Raw genomic sequence first — 20,127 nt, forward strand, 5'->3', positions numbered from 1 at the left:
TTTTTAAACATAAATATAACATTGCCGATCGCAATTGCAAATTTCGTGACAGTGTTGTTGTTGTCGGCCGTTAACATATAACTAACGCAGAATAAATATATCTTACTTTTATTCGTTTTTTTTTCTTTTTTTTTTCTTTTTTTTTTTTTTTCAATTTAGCATTTTTTGGACTTGATTTTTAAACGTTTTTAATTTGGCTTTTTTTTTATTCATGAAAAATTTAGCTACAGCCATTTATTAAAGTCCAGCCCAGCAACCATGTTTAGTGGTGCCATTTTTACATAAATATAGCATTGCCCATCGTACCTGCCTATCATATCTTTCGATGATGGCGAGTCCCAGTGCAAAAGCAAATTTCGTGACAGTGTTGTTGTGTTGCATATAATTAATGCAGAACAAAGATATCTTAATTTTATTCGTTTTTTTACCTTTAATTATTTTCGTCTTTTGAATGGACAATACGTTGCAAGCATCATCGGAAAACGTTTACTAGCACGTAATTAACGAACTTTTAAGAATTTAAAACGTTTCATTATAATCGTTTTTTGTTTTTATATTTTTTAATCTTTTTTAATCTTTATATTTTATTTTCATTTTAATTTTTCAATATTCGTTCAGCCATTTTTTTTAGATCTACGTTTTAATCGTGTTTTTGATTTAAACATTTTTTAAAGCTTTTTCTTAATGATTTAGACACGCAGAATCGAATTTTTATGAATTTACCAAAAAAATCCCAAGAAACCGAACAAAATTGTCAGTTTTGAAACAAAAAAAAAAAATCATCCAATTTTCATGGCCTTTTTTTCGTATTGAAATTGCTTAGAAGTAAAGGTAAGTTTTTATTCTTCGATATTTTGTTTTATTCCCTAACAATTTACAATTTAATGCATTTAAAATAAAAAAAATGTTTATTTTATTTCTATGAAAATTTTGATTTCTCGTTTAGCAAATCTTGCGTTTACCATGTCTTGATTAAAAAAAATTAATGGTAAAGAAATTTGGTACCAGTGCAGAGAATGATCCGCGCTATTTTTTAAAATCGTATTTCCAAGCTTAATTAAAGGTTTATGGTGTATTTTTATTCACTTGTAAGGTTAAAGTATAGAATATGTACAAAACACCCTCCCCTCCCCATGTTAAGAATGGCTTTTTAAATAATAACTTTATTACTTACGCCCGGATCACTCACTGCACTAGTACCAAAGTTGTAATTTAATTTGTAAGGAGTAAAATTAAATTTCTGGTACTAGTGCAGAGAGTTATCCGGGCGTAAATAATAACGTTATTATTTAAAAAGCCATTCTTAACATAGGGAGGAGAGGGTGTTTTGTACGCATTCTATACTTTAACCTTACAAGTGAATAAAAATACACCATAAACCTTTAATTAAGCTTGGAAATACGATTTAAAAAATAGCGTGGATCACTCTCTGCACTAATACCACAACTTTCGAGTACTTATACAAAATACGGACCGTGCTGAAATAATTGGGTTATTTAGAAACCCATACTTAACATAGGAAGCGGTGGCAAAAAAAAAAAAGCTATTCTGTAGTTTCATCTATAATTTAATAAACAACAGATACCATAAAAATTGAATGCAACCTAGAAATAAGAAAAACTAGTCCGAAAAAAAAAACTGACTCGAACTAAGTGTTTCTAATTATTATAATGATAAACAGTTGTTTTTTTAGCAACAAAATCTGTTTTTTTTTTCTGCCAGTAAATCGAATAATAATCAATATCAATCGTTTAACGCAATTCTACTGCAACAACACAACGTTGTGAACCATAAATTAAATGTTGTAAATTCCGGCCATTCAACATTACACACAAACTGCATAGAAGGAAGTAACTCGTACGATGAGGGGCAAATACCCAAGAAATATTCATAGAATTTTTATGGTGCCTTTATATATTTATATATATATATATATATATATATATATATATATATATATATATATATATATATATAATTCATTTTCGAATATACCATGGAGTGTTAGAAAAAATAATTAAAAATGTTTAAGCTGGAAAAATAATTGTACATAAAACAGTGTATAGCATAGAAGCCAACAAACAAAAGTTTTTAAAAATTCAAACAAAGAAACAAAAAAATATTACCAAAGGCAAGAGAAGTTACTCTTTTATGTATCTGAATAAGTTTTGAATTTTTAACATATTATGAAGTTTTATTCCGTTCGAAAAAAATATAAAATAAGTGCAGAGTTAAAAAGAAAATATGGCCGACAAGAAATGCCTTCTTTGAAGTGTCATTACTGGCTTAAAACTCTACAAATAAACTAAATACTGAAAGAAATTGATCCAATAAGTGTCACCGTGAAATTAATTGGATAAATTTCTATCAGTATATCGCTTAACTTACTAAATCGGCACTACTTGTGTTTCAGATTAAATAGACGCTTTAACATATGTACAATCACACAACTTATTCAGGTAGGTAACAGAATAATTTATTTTGCCTTTGGTAACATTAATTTGCCATATATTTGAATTGTTGATCCATTTTTCGTTTGTGGGGTTTTTCTATTAAATTCACAAATATAATTTTACATATGTTACATATAAGGATTTTTTTTTAAAGACTTTTACAAATAATTTATTTAATTTCAAAATTTACTTTAATTTGCTAATGTCGCAACATACCGTTGATTATAAATCAACGGTATTCCAAACAATCGTCATATTAAAAGAACGGCAACCCTAACGGCCTCTTTCGACTTTTAGGAAGAAAAGCTAGCATTAAGAATGGGGAGTGTTGGCGCTTTAAATATAGTTATTTCCCAGTGGCGTGTTAAAAAAAAAATCCAAGATTCTACCTTCCACGTGCTGTCATAAAAACGTGATTTACCGCTGTAAAATAAAATAAAATAAATAAAATAAAAACTTACTCAATCAAATTAAGTGAACTTTTTTTTTGAAATCTTCTCTCCAAAACGGATACGTAAAATATAGCCTTTTTTTTTTTCGATATTTTCAGTTTTTAATGTCTTGATAAAAATATACATGTGCCAAAAATAAATTATGTGAAAGGTGTTTTTTTATTATTAGTCCAATTTAAAAAAAAAATGGGGTTTGTATTACTGTACACATAGATTGGAAAAGGTTGTCAATAAACAAAAATATAACAAATAAATATCATCAAAGGCAAGATAAGTTACTTTTCTACCAAACTGGATACATTTTTGTGTTTTTATTCAATGTAACATGTTTATTCAGCTCGAAAAACATGCAGTGTTTACCGATGTATTGGAAAATTCAAAATGGTGCCCGACACTATCTTTAACATGGTAAGTTTGGGAAAGGTGTTATAAATAATAAACTAGACAAAACACTATTAAAAAACACCAAATATATGTCAACTTACGTCACGGTAACATATATTGAGCGAATTTCTAACAGTATTTTGTCTAGTTTATTATTTATAACATCTTTTCCTGGCCTTACCCTGTTAAAGAGAGACTCGGGCGCCATTTTGAATTTTCCAATACATCGGTAAACACTGTATGCTTTTCGAACTGAATAAACATGTTACATTGAATAAAAACACGAAAAATATATCCAGTTTTGTAAAAAAGTAACTTATCTTGCCTTTGATAACATTTATTTGTTATATATTTGTTTTTTTTATACACTTTTTATAATGAAAATTTTTTAAATTTATTTAACCAAAATATATGATGAAAAATCGCCCCCGGTTTTATCATGTTGCAGTAATGTCCAAAAATTACGAAAAAAAAAAACGAAGATGTAGAAAATTAATTTACAAAAAACCAAGGTACTTGTACAGTTTAATCAATACATTAAAATATGAAAAAAATATGGCATTTTTTTTTTTTTTTTTAGTTTACCGACCCCTTTGCATTCACCTTTAATTTGTCGACTTTTATAAATTTTCGGGTACATTGAGAACGAATATCGCATTCATTTTTTGTGCAGCCATCTTGTTTCCCGCTTAGGAAAAAACGCCAAAAAGAGCCAAAGGGACCAAAACATGACCCAAAAAACATTTTTCGGCTTCAAGGCCGAAATGAGCCCCTACCCCCACCCTACCGGACATTTTTCCGTTTCCCGGTATCGAAACCGACACTATTTTTGTCACTTTCTTAATTATATTAATTTTGTTCACTTTCTTAATTACAATAATTTTTTTCATTTTTCTTACTAAACTGCGCGCACGCGCGTAGTCACTTGACGTTTCACTAAGTGCATGAATGCATGGCGAACATTTTAAATGACAGGAAATATTTTTCATAAAATAAAGTCTTCAGCTCATTTAAAAGTAAAATTATTGCTGTCAGTAAGTTTTCACGAGCGGTTATGTTTTTTTTTTTTGTTTTTTTTTTTTTGGAGGGGGGGTATTCCATTATATAACTTGTATAGGTTAACAGGTGCTTCTGCGGTTTAATTAACCGTTTTTTCCATAAGTCACGCGCCGACATTTATGGAGTAGAATACTATTGAACATTTCACAGAATTTCGGTGTTTACATTTGAGGGAGGCGGTGGGGGCGGGAGTGCTGTGCCCCACTGCCCCACCCCCCAAAGAACGAAAAACATAAGATATGCATTTGCAAACCGTTCGTGAAAACTTAATCTTTTTTTTTTTTTTTTTTTTTTTTTTTTTTAGATCAATTAAAAGGTGTTAATACCATGCAAATCGTAATTTTGCGACAGATTTGATCATCAGATTTGTGGTCAGCAACATCGAATATCCCTAAAAAAATTAAAAAAATGGTCGGTGTTTTGTTGTGGCGAAAGGTAATATTTACCTTTTAATTTATTTCAATAAATATTACTCTAAATACTGCTTTTAATTTATTTTAATAAATATTACTCTAAATACTGTTTTTGATTTGTGATTTTGTCTTTACGTTTTTTCCTTTCGCTCAAGATGTGGCGGGAAGAGGTGATTCCAGTTACATGTGATATATTTAGTCTTTTTTGGCGTTTTATTTTCGCTATTGGAAAACAAGATGGCCGCCATGATAAGGATTACGTTGGATACTGAATATCTTCAAATACGGATAACTGCGTGTTTGCGTAAATAATAAATGCGATATTCGTTCTCAGCGTACTCGAAAACTTATATCAGTCGACAAATTAAAGGTGAATGCCGAGGGGTCGGTAAACTAAAAATTTACCAAAAATATATTGAACGTACTCGGTATGGAATGAGGTGGTACTTGTACAGTTTAGTAAAATGAAAATATCGAAAAAAAGTTTTAATTGTATGCATGCGTTATAGAACAAGTTCTCCGGAAAAAAAATTCACTTAATTTCATCAATTTTTTTTTTTTCCCCTTTTTACAGCGGAAAAATACGTTTTTATGAGAGCGCGTTAAAGGCGGCCATATTGGATTTTAAAAAATGGTTTGAATTTTATAAATGACAAAGGGAGATAAATCTAGTTAAAGCACTGCCACCCCTCCCTCATCTCTAAATACTAGCTTTTCTTCCTAAAAATCGAACATTTTGCTTGGTATCATAACAATTTTTTTTTTCGCTGTAAAAAAAAAAAAAAAAAAAAAAAAACTTTATGAAATTAAGTGAAATTTTTTTTTTCAGAGAACTTCATCCCATGACGGGTACAATTTAAACTTTTTTCAATATTTTCATTTTTTAATGTCTTGACTAAACTGTAGAAGTACCAAAACAAAATTCGAAGTGAATAAAGTTCTGATAAAAAAAAATTCCTTTGTTACGATTCGAACTCTTCGGTTTCTTTTATTTGCCAAATCTCAATGTTCGTTAATTGTATTCGAAACATATTTAATTAATATTTACTTTTCTACCTCATCGTTTTTCGCAATTTTTGGATATGTTCATTACTGCATAAAAACAATTTATGATACCAAACAAAAGTTTCGATTTTTAGGAAGAACAGCTAGTATTAAGGATGGGGGGAGGTTGTAATGTTGGAACTTCAAATGGAGTTATCTCCCGTGGCGTGTTCAAAAGAATTCCAAGATGTCTACCTTCAACGTGCTGTCATAAAAATAAATAACTATAAATAAATAACAAAAAAACTTTACTCGATCAAATTAAATGATTGTTTTTAATTGTTTTTTTTTTAGATCTTCTGTCCAAAACGGATACGTACAATATAACCTTTTTTTTCGATATTTTCAGTTTCTTATGTGTTGATTAAACTGTACAAGTGCCAAAAATAAATGATGTTAAATTTTAATTTTTTAAAAATTATTTTTAGTCCAATTTAAAAAAAAAATGATTTATTTTATTGCGAAACAAAATTTACCGAATTTCACATGAAAACGATGGTATCTACGTATTCTTCGTATTTTTAAGATGATTATATCCAAAATTATGAAAATCGATGAGGGAAAAAATCATTTATTAAATAAAATAGAAACTTGATTTGGAAGAAAATGGTCGTAAGACACATGAGAGCTCAAAATGAGGATAATTTTGCGTTTTGATTTAAACAAGATGGCGGCAATTTTGCACTTGTTAACACGATTAAAGTTGTTTTGTTTAATAATGCAGTAATATTAAAGTAATTTCGACTAAATAATTTGGAAGTTACCTTGTAATTTATTAGAATTGACATAAAAAATCAGTAGAAACGATTTCTTTTTTTTAATCTGAAAACTCCATTTATCGATTACAAAATTTCGTCCTAGTAGTGTAAAAGCGCTAAATAATTATTTAAAAGTCTGCGTAAGGAAATATAAGTTTAATAAAACAATTTAATAATAAAAGAAACATTGGATTGTTATAAAGTAATTTTCTTTTTCGGAATTTTTTCAGGTGAACCATTTAAACGAAACATTTTGGCAAATTAAAACAAGATTAAAAGATCAACAACAAATTAATTATTGAATTGAAACCTTTTTCGAATTAAAACAAGATTGAAAGGTCAACAACAAATTAATAATTTAAATGAAACATGTTTTCCGATTTAGATCAACATTAGATTTTTTTTTCCGAAACAATTTTTATTGACGTATAATTATGGTACTTGTTTGAGAGAGAAGCGCCAACAGGCGCCAGTTTAGTGAAACGAACAAAATAAGATGGCCGCCGTCTACATACTGCAGAATTGCCTAAAATACTAAAATACTTAATTTAAAATAATAAAAAAATTATACCATTATATAATCAATTGTTAATGCTGCAATATTTTAAGTTATAAATTTATTATATTTTTTACTAGAATATCTTTTCCAGTTTTAACAACTAGTCCTTTACTTTTCCATGTTTAAGCTTAACCATATTACTTTTTATACTCACATTTTTCTATTGTAATATATATATATATATATATATATATATATATAATGTAATGTTTTACCCAATTTTTCAATATATCAAAATTCCCGTAATGTTCATATACTAATAAAAGAGTCAAATTTTAATTATTTTTGGACTCAATTATTTAAGATTAATGATTAAGATTTTCGTATAAATCAAAACAACAAGATATAAAATGAGAATACGATTATTTGGACAATTTGGAATGTATCATTAAAAAATATTCCGACATAGCTACTCCTCATACGATAAAATTCACTCTAATTATACATATGAGTACATTCCATATATTCAAAAAGATTCAACGCTGCTGATCTATTTTTTTAATGTTTTCGATGGCTTACAGATCTATTGGTTTTCCAACTTTCGTATTTTTACTTTTTAAATGATATTTCCAACAATTAAATATTTTGCAGCTTTTAAAAATTTTATTAATTTGTTATAATTCTTAACAATTTATTTAATTTATTTCTCAATTACTCTATTACATCTTCAAATTCTAGATTCTATTCAAATACTATTTTTTGCTTAGTTGTTATTTCTTATGAATGAACAGAAGTTAAAAAGGTTCATTTGAATAAAATATTAATTAAAGTATTCTTCATCCTCTGCTGGTTATGTTAATCATTAAATTAAAATTCTTTTTATTCTTAAGTGTTTTTTTTTTTTCAATTTAAATCTTTCTGGTACATTTGCGATGAAAGGGAGATAACTTTTTATAGTCAGTTTTTACCAATTTATCGTTTCCATCTGAATTTTTCTTTTTTTTTAATTCTGTATTACTAATCTTATTCTAATTTATATTAATAATACTATCTTTTAGTGTTAATCTCATTTTAATTTAAACTAATATATATATATATATATATATATATATATTATATATACACACCAATTTATCGAAAGTCCCTGTTTTTCTATCTTATTTTACTTTATTTTCTATTAAATTAATAATGCTAACATTATCTTTCTGATTACAATTTCATTTTTATTTCTCACTTACATATATATTACTTTTTCTTTGTAGCGTCTATGGGGTTAGGGTAGTCTGAGGAAGTCTCATTGACTCGAACAGATAGCTGTTTGTAGCGACCATATGTAACTGTTTACCCCCAAATAAATAAATATATATATAATGTGCTTCATAATTATGTTTAATCTTTTTTATACTCTGATTTATATATATATATATATATATATATATATATATATATATATATATATATATTATGATTTCTACAATATATATTATGATTTCTACAATATATATTATGATTTCTACAATATATATTATGATTTCTACAATATATATTATGATTTCTATAATATATATATATATATATTATGATTTCTATAATATATATATATTATGATTTCTATAATATATATATATTATGATTTCTACAATATATATATTATGATTTCTACAATATACATATTATGATTTCTACAATATATATATATTATGATTACTACAATATATATATATATATTATGATTTCTACAATATATATATATATTATGATTTCTACAATATATATATATATTATGATTTCTACAATATATATATATATTATGATTTCTACAATATATATATATATTATGATTTCTACAATATATATATATATTATGATTTCTACAATATATATATATATATTATGATTTCTACAATATATATATATTATGATTTCTACAATATATATATATTATGATTTCTACAATATATATATATATTATGATTTCTACAATATATATATATATTATGATTTCTACAATATATATATATATTATGATTTCTACAATATATATATATATTATGATTTCTACAATATATATATTATGATTTCTACAATATATATATATATATATATTATGATTTCTAAAATATATATATATTATGATTTCTAAAATATATATATATTATTATTTCTACAATAAATATATATATTATGATTTCTACAATATATATATATATATATATATATATTATGATTTCTCCAATATATATATATTATAATTTCTACAATATATATATATATTATGATTTCTACAATATATATATATATATTATGATTTCTACAATATATATATATATTAGGATTCCTACAATATATATATATTATGATTTCTACAATATATATATATTATGATTTATACAATATATATATATATATTATGATTTTAACAATATATATAATATGATTTCTATAATATATATATTATGATTTCTACAATATATATATATTATGATTTATACAATATATATATATATATTATGATTTCTACAATATATATATATATTATGATTTCTACAATATATATGTAATTTGATTTCTACAATATATATATATACATATTATGATTTCTACAATATATATATATTATGATTTCTACAATATATATATATATACATATTATGATTTCTACAATATATATATATTATGATTTCTACAATATATATATATATACATACTATGATTTCTACAATATATATATATATTATGATTTCTACAATATATATATAATTTGATTTCTACAATATATATATAATTTGATTTCTACAATATATATATATATTATGATTTTTAAATATATATATATTATGATTTCTACAATATATATATATATTATGATTTCTACAATATATATATATTATGATTTCTACAATATATATATATTATGATTTCTACAATATATATATATTATGATTTCTACAATATATATATATTATGATTTCTACAATATATATATATTATGATTTCTACAATATATATATATATTATGATTTCTACAATATATATATATATATTATGATTTCTACAATATATATATATATTATGATTTCTACAATATATAGTTATATATATTATGATTTCTACAATATATATATATTATGATTCCTACAATATATATATATTATGATTCCTACAATATATATATATTATGATTTATACAATATATATATATATATATATATTATGATTTCTACAATATATATATTATGATTTCTACAATGTATATATTATGATTTCTACAATATATATATTATTATTTCTACAATATATATTTATTATGATTTATACAATATATATATATATATTATGATTTCTACAATATATATATATTATGATTTCTACAATATATATATATTATGATTTCTACAATATATATATTATGATTTCTACAATATATATATAGTTTGATTTCTACAATATATGTATATATATATTATGATTTCTAAAATATATATATATATTATGATTTCTACAATATATATATTATTATTTCTACAATATATATACATATATATATTATGATTTCTAAAATATATGTATATTATTATTTCTACAATATATATATATTATGATTTCCACAATATATATATATTATGATTTCTACAATATATATATATTATGAATTCTACAATATATATATATATTATGATTTCTAAAATATATATATATATATATTATGATTTCTACAATATATATATATTATGATTTCTACAATATATATATATTATGATTTCTACAATATATATATATATTATGATTTATAGAATATATATATATATTATGATTTCTACAATATATATATTATGATTTCCAAAATATATATATTATGATTTATACAATATATACATATTATGATTTCTACACTATATATATATATTATGATTTCTACAATATATATATTATGATTTCTACAATAAATATATTATGATGTATACAATATATATATATATATGTTTTGATTTCTACAATATATATATATTATGATTTCTACAATATATATATATATATTATGATTTCTACAATATATATATAATTTGATTTCTACAATATATATATATATATATTATGATTTCTACAATATATATATTATGATTTCTACAATATATATATTATGATTTCTACAATATATAATTATTTCTACAATATATATATTATAATTTCTACAATATATATATATATATTATGAGTTCTACAATATATATATATATTATGATTTCTACAATATATATATATATATTATGATTTCTAAAATATATGTATATTATTATTTCTACAGTATATACATATTATGATTTCTACAATATATATATATATTATGATTTCTACAATATATATATTATGATTTCTACAATATATATATTATGATTTCTACAATATATATATATTATGATTTCTACAATATATATATATTATGATTTCTACAATATATATATATTATGATTTCTACAATATATATATTATGATTTCTACAATATATATATATTATGATTTCTACAATATATATATATATATTATGATTTGTACAATATATATATTATGATTTGTACAATATATATATTATGATTTGTAAATATATATATATATTATGAATTCTACAATATATATATATTATGATTTCTACAATATATATATATATTATGATTTCTACAATATATATATTATGATTTCTACAATATATATATTATGATTTCTACAATATATATTATGATTTCTACAATATATATATATTTTATTATTTCTAAAATATATATATATATTATGATTTCTACAATATATATATATATATATTATGATTTCTACAATATATATATATATTATGATTTCTACAATATATATATATATATTATGATGTCTACAATATATATATATTATGATTTCTACAATATATATAAATTATGATTTCTACAATATATATATATATTATGATTTCTACAATATATATATATATTATGATTTCTACAATATATATATATTATGATTTCTACAATATATATATTATGATTTCTACAATATATATATTATGATTTCTACAATATATATATTATGATTTCTACAATAAATATGTATTATGATGTCTACAATGTATATATTATTATTTCTAGAATATATATATATATATTATGATTTCTAGAATATATATATATTATGATTTCTAGAATATATATATATTATGATTTCTACAATATATATATATTCTGATGTCTACAATATATATATATATTATGATTTCTACAATATATATATATATATATATATTATGATTTCTACAATATATATATATATTTTATGATTTGTACAATATATATATTATGATTTGTAAATATATATATATATTATGAATTCTACAATATATATATTATGAATTCTACAATATATATATTATGATTTCTACAATATATATATATTATGATTTCTACAATATATATATATTATGATTTCTACAATATATATATATTATGATTTCTACAATATATATATATATTATGATTTCTACAATATATATATATTATGATTGCTACAATATATATATATTATGATTTGTAAATATATATATATATATTATGATTTCTACAATATATATATATTATGATTTCTACAATATATATATATTATTATTCCTACAATATATATATTATAATTTCTACAATATATATATTATGATTTCTACAATATATATATTATGATTTCTACAATATATAAATATTATGATTTCTACAATATATATATAATTTGATTTCTACAATATATATATATTATGATTTCTACAATATATATATATTATGATTTCTACAATATATATATATTATGATTTCTACAATATATATATATATTATGATTTCTACAATATATATATTATGATTTCTATAATATATATATATATTATGATGTCTACAATGTATATATTATTATTTCTAGAATATATATATATATTATGATTTCTAGAATATATATATATTATGATTTCTAGAATATATATATATTATGATTTCTACAATATATATATTCTGATGTCTACAATATATATATATTATGATATCTACAATATATATATATATATATATATATATATATATATATATTATGATTTCTACAATATATATATATATATATTATGATTTCTACAATATATATATATATATATTATGATTTTCACAATATATATATATTATGATTTCTACAATATATATATATATTATGATTTCTAAAATATATATATTATGATTTCTACAATATATATATATATATATATATGTATATATATATTATGATTTATAATATATATATATTATGATTTCTACAATATATATATATTATGATTTCTACAATATATATATATTATGATTTCTACAATATATATATATATATTATGAGTTCTACAATATATATATATATTATGAGTTCTACAATATATATATATATTATGAGTTCTACAATATATATATATTTATATATTATGAGTTCTACAATATATATATATATATATTATGATTTCTACAATATATATATATATATATTATGAGTTCTACAATATATATATATATATTATGAGTTCTACAATATATATATATTATGATTTCTACAATATATATATTATGATTTCTACAATATATATATATATATATGTATATTACGATTTCTACAATATATATACATATTATGATTTCTACAATATATATATATTATGATTTCTACAATATATATATATTATGATTTCTACAATATATATATATATATATTATGATTTCTACAATATATATATATTGTGATTTCTACAATATATATATATTGTGAGTTCTACAATATATATATATATATATATATATTATGATTTCTGCAATATATATATATATATATATTATGATGTCTACAATATATATATATATATATTATGATGTCTACAATATATATATATATTATGATGTCTACAATATATATATATATATATTATGATTTCTACAATATATATATATTATGATTTCTACAATATATATATATTATTATTCCTACAATATATATATTATAATTTCTACAATATATATATTATGATTTCTACAATATATATTATGATTTCTACAATATATAAATATTATGATTTCTACAATATATATATAATTTGATTTCTACAATATATATATATATTATGATTTCTACAATATATATATATTATGATTTCTACAATATATATATATTATGATTTCTACAATATATATATATTATGATTTCTACAATATATATATATATTATGATTTCTACAATATATATATTATGATTTCTACAATATATATATATTATGATGTCTACAATGTATATATTATTATTTCTAGAATATATATATATATTATGATTTCTAGAATATATATATATATTATGATTTCTAGAATATATATATATATTATGATTTCTAGAATATATATATATTATGATTTCTAGAATATATATATATTATGATTTCTAGAATATATATATATTATGATTTCTAGAATATATATATATTATGATTTCTACAATATATATATTCTGATGTCTACAATATATATATATTATGATTTCTACAATATATATATATATATATATATATTATGATTTCTACAATATATATATATATATTATGATTTCTACAATATATATATATATATTATGATTTTCACAATATATATATATTATGATTTCTACAATATATATATATATTATGATTTCTAAAATATATATATTATGATTTCTACAATATATATATATATATATATATATATATATGTATATATATATTATGATTTATAATATATATATATTATGATTTCTACAATATATATATATTATGATTTCTACAATATATATATATATTATGAGTTCTACAATATATATATATATTATGAGTTCTACAATATATATATATATTATGAGTTCTACAATATATATATATTTATATATTATGATTTCTACAATATATATATATATATATTATGATTTCTACAATATATATATATATATATATATATTATGAGTTCTACAATATATATATATATATTATGAGTTCTACAATATATATATATTATGATTTCTACAATATATATATTATGATTTCTACAATATATATATATATATATATATATATATATATGTATATTACGATTTCTACAATATATATACATATTATGATTTCTACAATATATATATATTATGATTTCTACAATATATATATATTATGATTTCTACAATATATATATATATATATTATGATTTCTACAATATATATATATATTGTGATTTCTACAATATATATATATTGTGAGTTCTACAATATATATATATATATATATTATGATTTCTGCAATATATATATATATATATATTATGATGTCTACAATATATATATATATATATTATGATGTCTACAATATATATATATATTATGATGTCTACAATAAATATATATATATATTATGATTTCTACAATATATATATATTATGATTTCTACAATATATACATATTATGATTTCTACAATATATATGTTATGATTTCTACAATATATATATATATATTATGATTTATACAATATATATATATATATATTATGATTTATACAATATATATATATATATATTATGATTTATACAATATATATATATATTATTATTTATACAATATATATATATAGTATATAGATGACATGTTATCTTCAATATATATATATATATATATATATGTATATATATATATATAATTTATGTGTGTGTGTCATAGCATGTTTATTGTTTTTACAATATTATTAACCTTTGAACATGTCATACTCAACAGTTTTATTGTGGCTATTAAGTCCAACGAAGAAACTCCAAACCGGATTCTTTGTCAGGATTTACTCTTATTCTTTTTACCTTGTCTTTATTAAAGAATCAACAAAGCAGCAGAGTGGAGCTATGTGTTTATAGCTGATGAATATTATTGGAATATTAAAATATTTCCAATTTTCACAAAAAAATCTGGGATATTCATCGTAGTTATGATTGTATCACTATAAAATCAACCCCCTTGCCATTGCTGAGAAGATAAGCTGCTCAGTTTAGTTTATGGGACAGAATAAGGAGGGTAAGAATAAAAAGCAAACATGTCAGAATAGTCACCTGTTAAAGAATTAGGGTATATTCAGTCAAGAGACCGAACATATATTTGATATGATGAAAAGCAAAAAAAAAAACAATCAGAAATTTTATGATAATAACAACTTAAGTGTTTTTTCTTAAAGATCATGATTGTATCAATATAAAAGATATTCATCATAGATATGATTGTATCAATATAAAAGATATTCATCATAGATATGATTGTATCAATATAAAAGATATTCATCATAGATATGATTATATCAATATAAAAGATATTCATCATATATATGATTATATCAATATAAAAGATATTCACCATAGATATGATTGTATCAATATAAAGGATATTCATCATAGTTATGATTGTATCAATATAAAAGTTTTCATCGTAGTTATAATTGTATCAATATAAAAAATCCTTAAATAGTTTTCTTAAAGAGCCAAGCAAAATCCATAATGATGAAAATTTAAAATTATTTGAACACAAAACACGTAAAATAGTATTGACAATAAATAATAAAATTTAATATAATTTATTTTTATTTGCAGATGTTCCTGCTTGAACGCTTGTAGTGAATCTGAACGGGTCTATATTTCATTTAATATTTGCAACAGATGAAATCATATTCGTGTTTGGAAGATATAAACCGACATCTGTAGCAAAAACATATCTCAAATTCTAAAGAAAAAAATCTGAATAATTTGTTCTAACAAAATTGATATTCTTGTTTCAGAAAATAATAATTAGTGTAACATTCAAGGACACAGTAAATCTAAACCATATTGAGAAAATCATAATTATTGAAACATGCAAGGGCACAGTAAATATAAAAAATATTGTTGTTTAGTTTGTGAATTTTCCTCTTCTCGAAAAAAACATCTAGTACAACATATTATGAGCCACACTAGAGAAAATCCTTATTTTTGTACAATATGTGCATCGATTTTTTCTCAGACAGAAAATCTAATACGACATATGATAAAGCACGCTGAGGATTGGTGTGAAATCGTTTCTTCTGATAAATCAAATCTAGCAAATCCCTTAAGAACTCCTGGAGAAAATCCATATTCTCGTGAACAGTTTCAATATTCACGTTCTGAGGAACAAAACCTAGCGATGCATATGAGAACTCACACTGAAGAAGAACAATATTCCCATGAAAAATGTCAATATTTACCTGCGAAACCAAATCAAGCGGTGCACATGAGTACTTCCACTGGGGAAAGGCCATATTCTCGTGAACAATATCAATATTCATGTTCTGAGAAACAAAATCCTGCGAAAGACGTGGAAACTCGCACTGGAGAAAAGCCATATTCTTGTGAACAATGTCAATATTCGTTTTCAAATAAATCAAATCTAGAGAGACACATAAGAACTCACTCTGGAGTAAAACCATATTCTTGTGATCTATGTCAATATTCATGTTCAGAAAAATCAAAACTAGAGAGACATATAAGAACTCACTCTGGAGAAAAGCCATATTCTTGTGAACTATGTGATTATTCATCTATACAGAAACCACATCTAACGAACCACATGAGATTTCACGTTAGGGGAAACCCATATTCTTGTGAAAAATGTGTATATTCATGTTTTCGTAAAACAGATATAACGAAACATATGAAACACCATAAAATGTGAAAACCATATTCATGTAAACAATTTTAATATTAAAGTTCTCGTAAACAAAATCTTTCTACACATTTCAGAACTCACACTTGATAATCTTGTTAACAATGAGTTTATTATTGTTCTTATACATCATATTTATTGAAACAAAAATTTACTCTGAAAAAAATGCTTACTTGAAATAACTTAAATTCTTACTTAACATCGTCCTTGGCTTTATTTATGTTTTTGGAGGATTTGCAATGCGGATATAAAGTAAGCTATAAATAAAAAACATCATAAGATGAAAATAACATGAAAAAATACAAAATATAAAAATTAATATGACAAATACAAACATATGCCGGCACCCAAGATAAAGGACAGAAATGAGACGATTTCAGATATAAAGTCTTGATACAATCTATAGAGTTCCGTGGCAACAAAGAATAGAGAATTAAGAACTTGAAAAGAAAAATAATTCACTGGTTCGTCCTTAAAATAAACTGTCAACGATGAAAGTCTCTTTGTTTTTAATGAAAACACAAATGTCAGCTCGCATTAGTAAAAAAGAGAATCACAATTGCCTTCATTCAACAATGCATCAGAAACACATCTTAAACTACACTACCATTCATTTGTTGATTCATTTGAACAGTTTTTTATGCCATCTCATCACTTACAACCATTCTACACCGAGTACTTTTATACTTTTACATACTTTTCCTGGGTGTTACTCGTCATTAACTGACTACAGACTTTTTACACAGACGCATACTCTTACCCCTTAAACCCGACAAAAATAATAATTTCTCCATGTAAAACATCCGGCGCCGCTGATTGGATGAGAACTATTCATTTTACAATTCCGAGATTCGGTTATTCCACCAAATAAACGAACACTTATCAACCATTAAAACGCTGCCATTTTATAAAGATATTTTTTCAATGAACTAAAAGAAAATGTTTTACAACTAAATACTTTTTCAATGACTTAAAAGAAAATTTTTTTCAATGAATTAAAAAAAAATGTTTTACAAATGAATCCATTTTTTCATTGACTTTTAAAGATATTTTTTTCAATGAATAAAAAAATTGTTTTGCAAAAAGATCTCTTTTTTCAACGGTTTTTAAAAGATATTTTTTCAATGAATAAAAAAAATATTTCACTAATAAATTCTTTTTTGTATTGATTTTTGTAAAGATATTTTTTCAATGAACTAAAAACGATATATTTCAGAAATAAAACAATAAAACTATTAAAATATTTATTTTTAAATTCCTAAGAAAATCTTTTTTCTTTTAGAGAAAAGTTTTTTCCTACTCACCGGTCGGATGGTGTTCTTGTTTTTTGTGCGCTTTTTTAAATGCCCGATGTATGGTGGGGCACTGTAATACAAATCTTCCAGATTTTCTTGATACAAAATTATTTAACCACATTTTTATATGAAGATTATTTTGATTAATTCTATTATTCTGATTATTGTTTTCAGCTTCGACTAATCACATAATAATGAAATGTTCAATCTTAAATAATATGTTGAATTTCATGTTTTCATATATTTTAGTTTTTAATGAATTCGACACACAAAAGAGAAAATTACTAAAGAAATCGCAACAATTCTTCATTATTGACAAATATAATCATTTTTCATATAACACAACATATTATGGTACTTATGCACTTATGTTAGTGTGCTGAAATAATAACGTTACTATTTAGAAAGCTTTTTTAACGCGAGAAGGTATTTTGTAATTACATACTTTTGTAGCGAGCTGCTACTACTACGAGACTAGGCTGTATTCTCACCTTAGTTCTCTCTTTCTCCCTACTCTTTTCCTTCCTTTCTTCTTATACGTCATCAGAGGTTCCAGCCAATGAAAAGCGAGAACGGTTTACGTGTGGCATTCGAGTGAAGGAAACGTCCTTAATTCCACGGCGACTAGAGACAGAGCACACGCCTCACTCCTCAGCTCCCGTTAGGTAGCCAAGAGGAGCATTGAACGTTAATACAGACTTTACAAAATGCACTGTCTTTCTCTGTAACTCGAGTTTCGGGAAAACACATATATATTGGATATATAAAACCTCATGAATTCATAACAAAGTCGCGTTACACGTCCTCATTGTTATAAGAAGACAATGTTTTCTTTTACCAGTATTTCTTTCTATTTCAGCGCTCCAGTTCTCCCTGTTATCGGAGGCGCCCCGAAGTGGGAGCCTACCGAAGTGGTGACCTCTAATTAGTACCCATGTTAATGTATGGTAATAATACCATACTTTCACCTAACAATTTAATAAAAAACAAGATGAGGCTAA

General features: G+C 22.3%; 1 long non-coding RNA gene across 1 annotated transcript; it reads left to right on the forward strand.

The window, feature by feature from the left end:
- The first annotated feature begins 338 nt into the window (after positions 1 to 338).
- On the forward strand, positions 339 to 18,852 carry LOC145270463 (uncharacterized). Its single transcript, XR_013865368.1, has 2 exons — positions 339 to 831; positions 16,745 to 18,852. It is a non-coding gene; the product is annotated as an uncharacterized LOC145270463 (long non-coding RNA).
- Positions 18,853 to 20,127: the final 1,275 nt, after the last annotated feature.

Source organism: Euprymna scolopes, chromosome 46 (genome assembly GCF_053919585.1).
Source record: "Euprymna scolopes isolate OS-2025 chromosome 46, ASM5391958v1, whole genome shotgun sequence".
Classification (NCBI taxonomy): Eukaryota; Metazoa; Mollusca; class Cephalopoda; order Sepiida; family Sepiolidae; genus Euprymna; species Euprymna scolopes.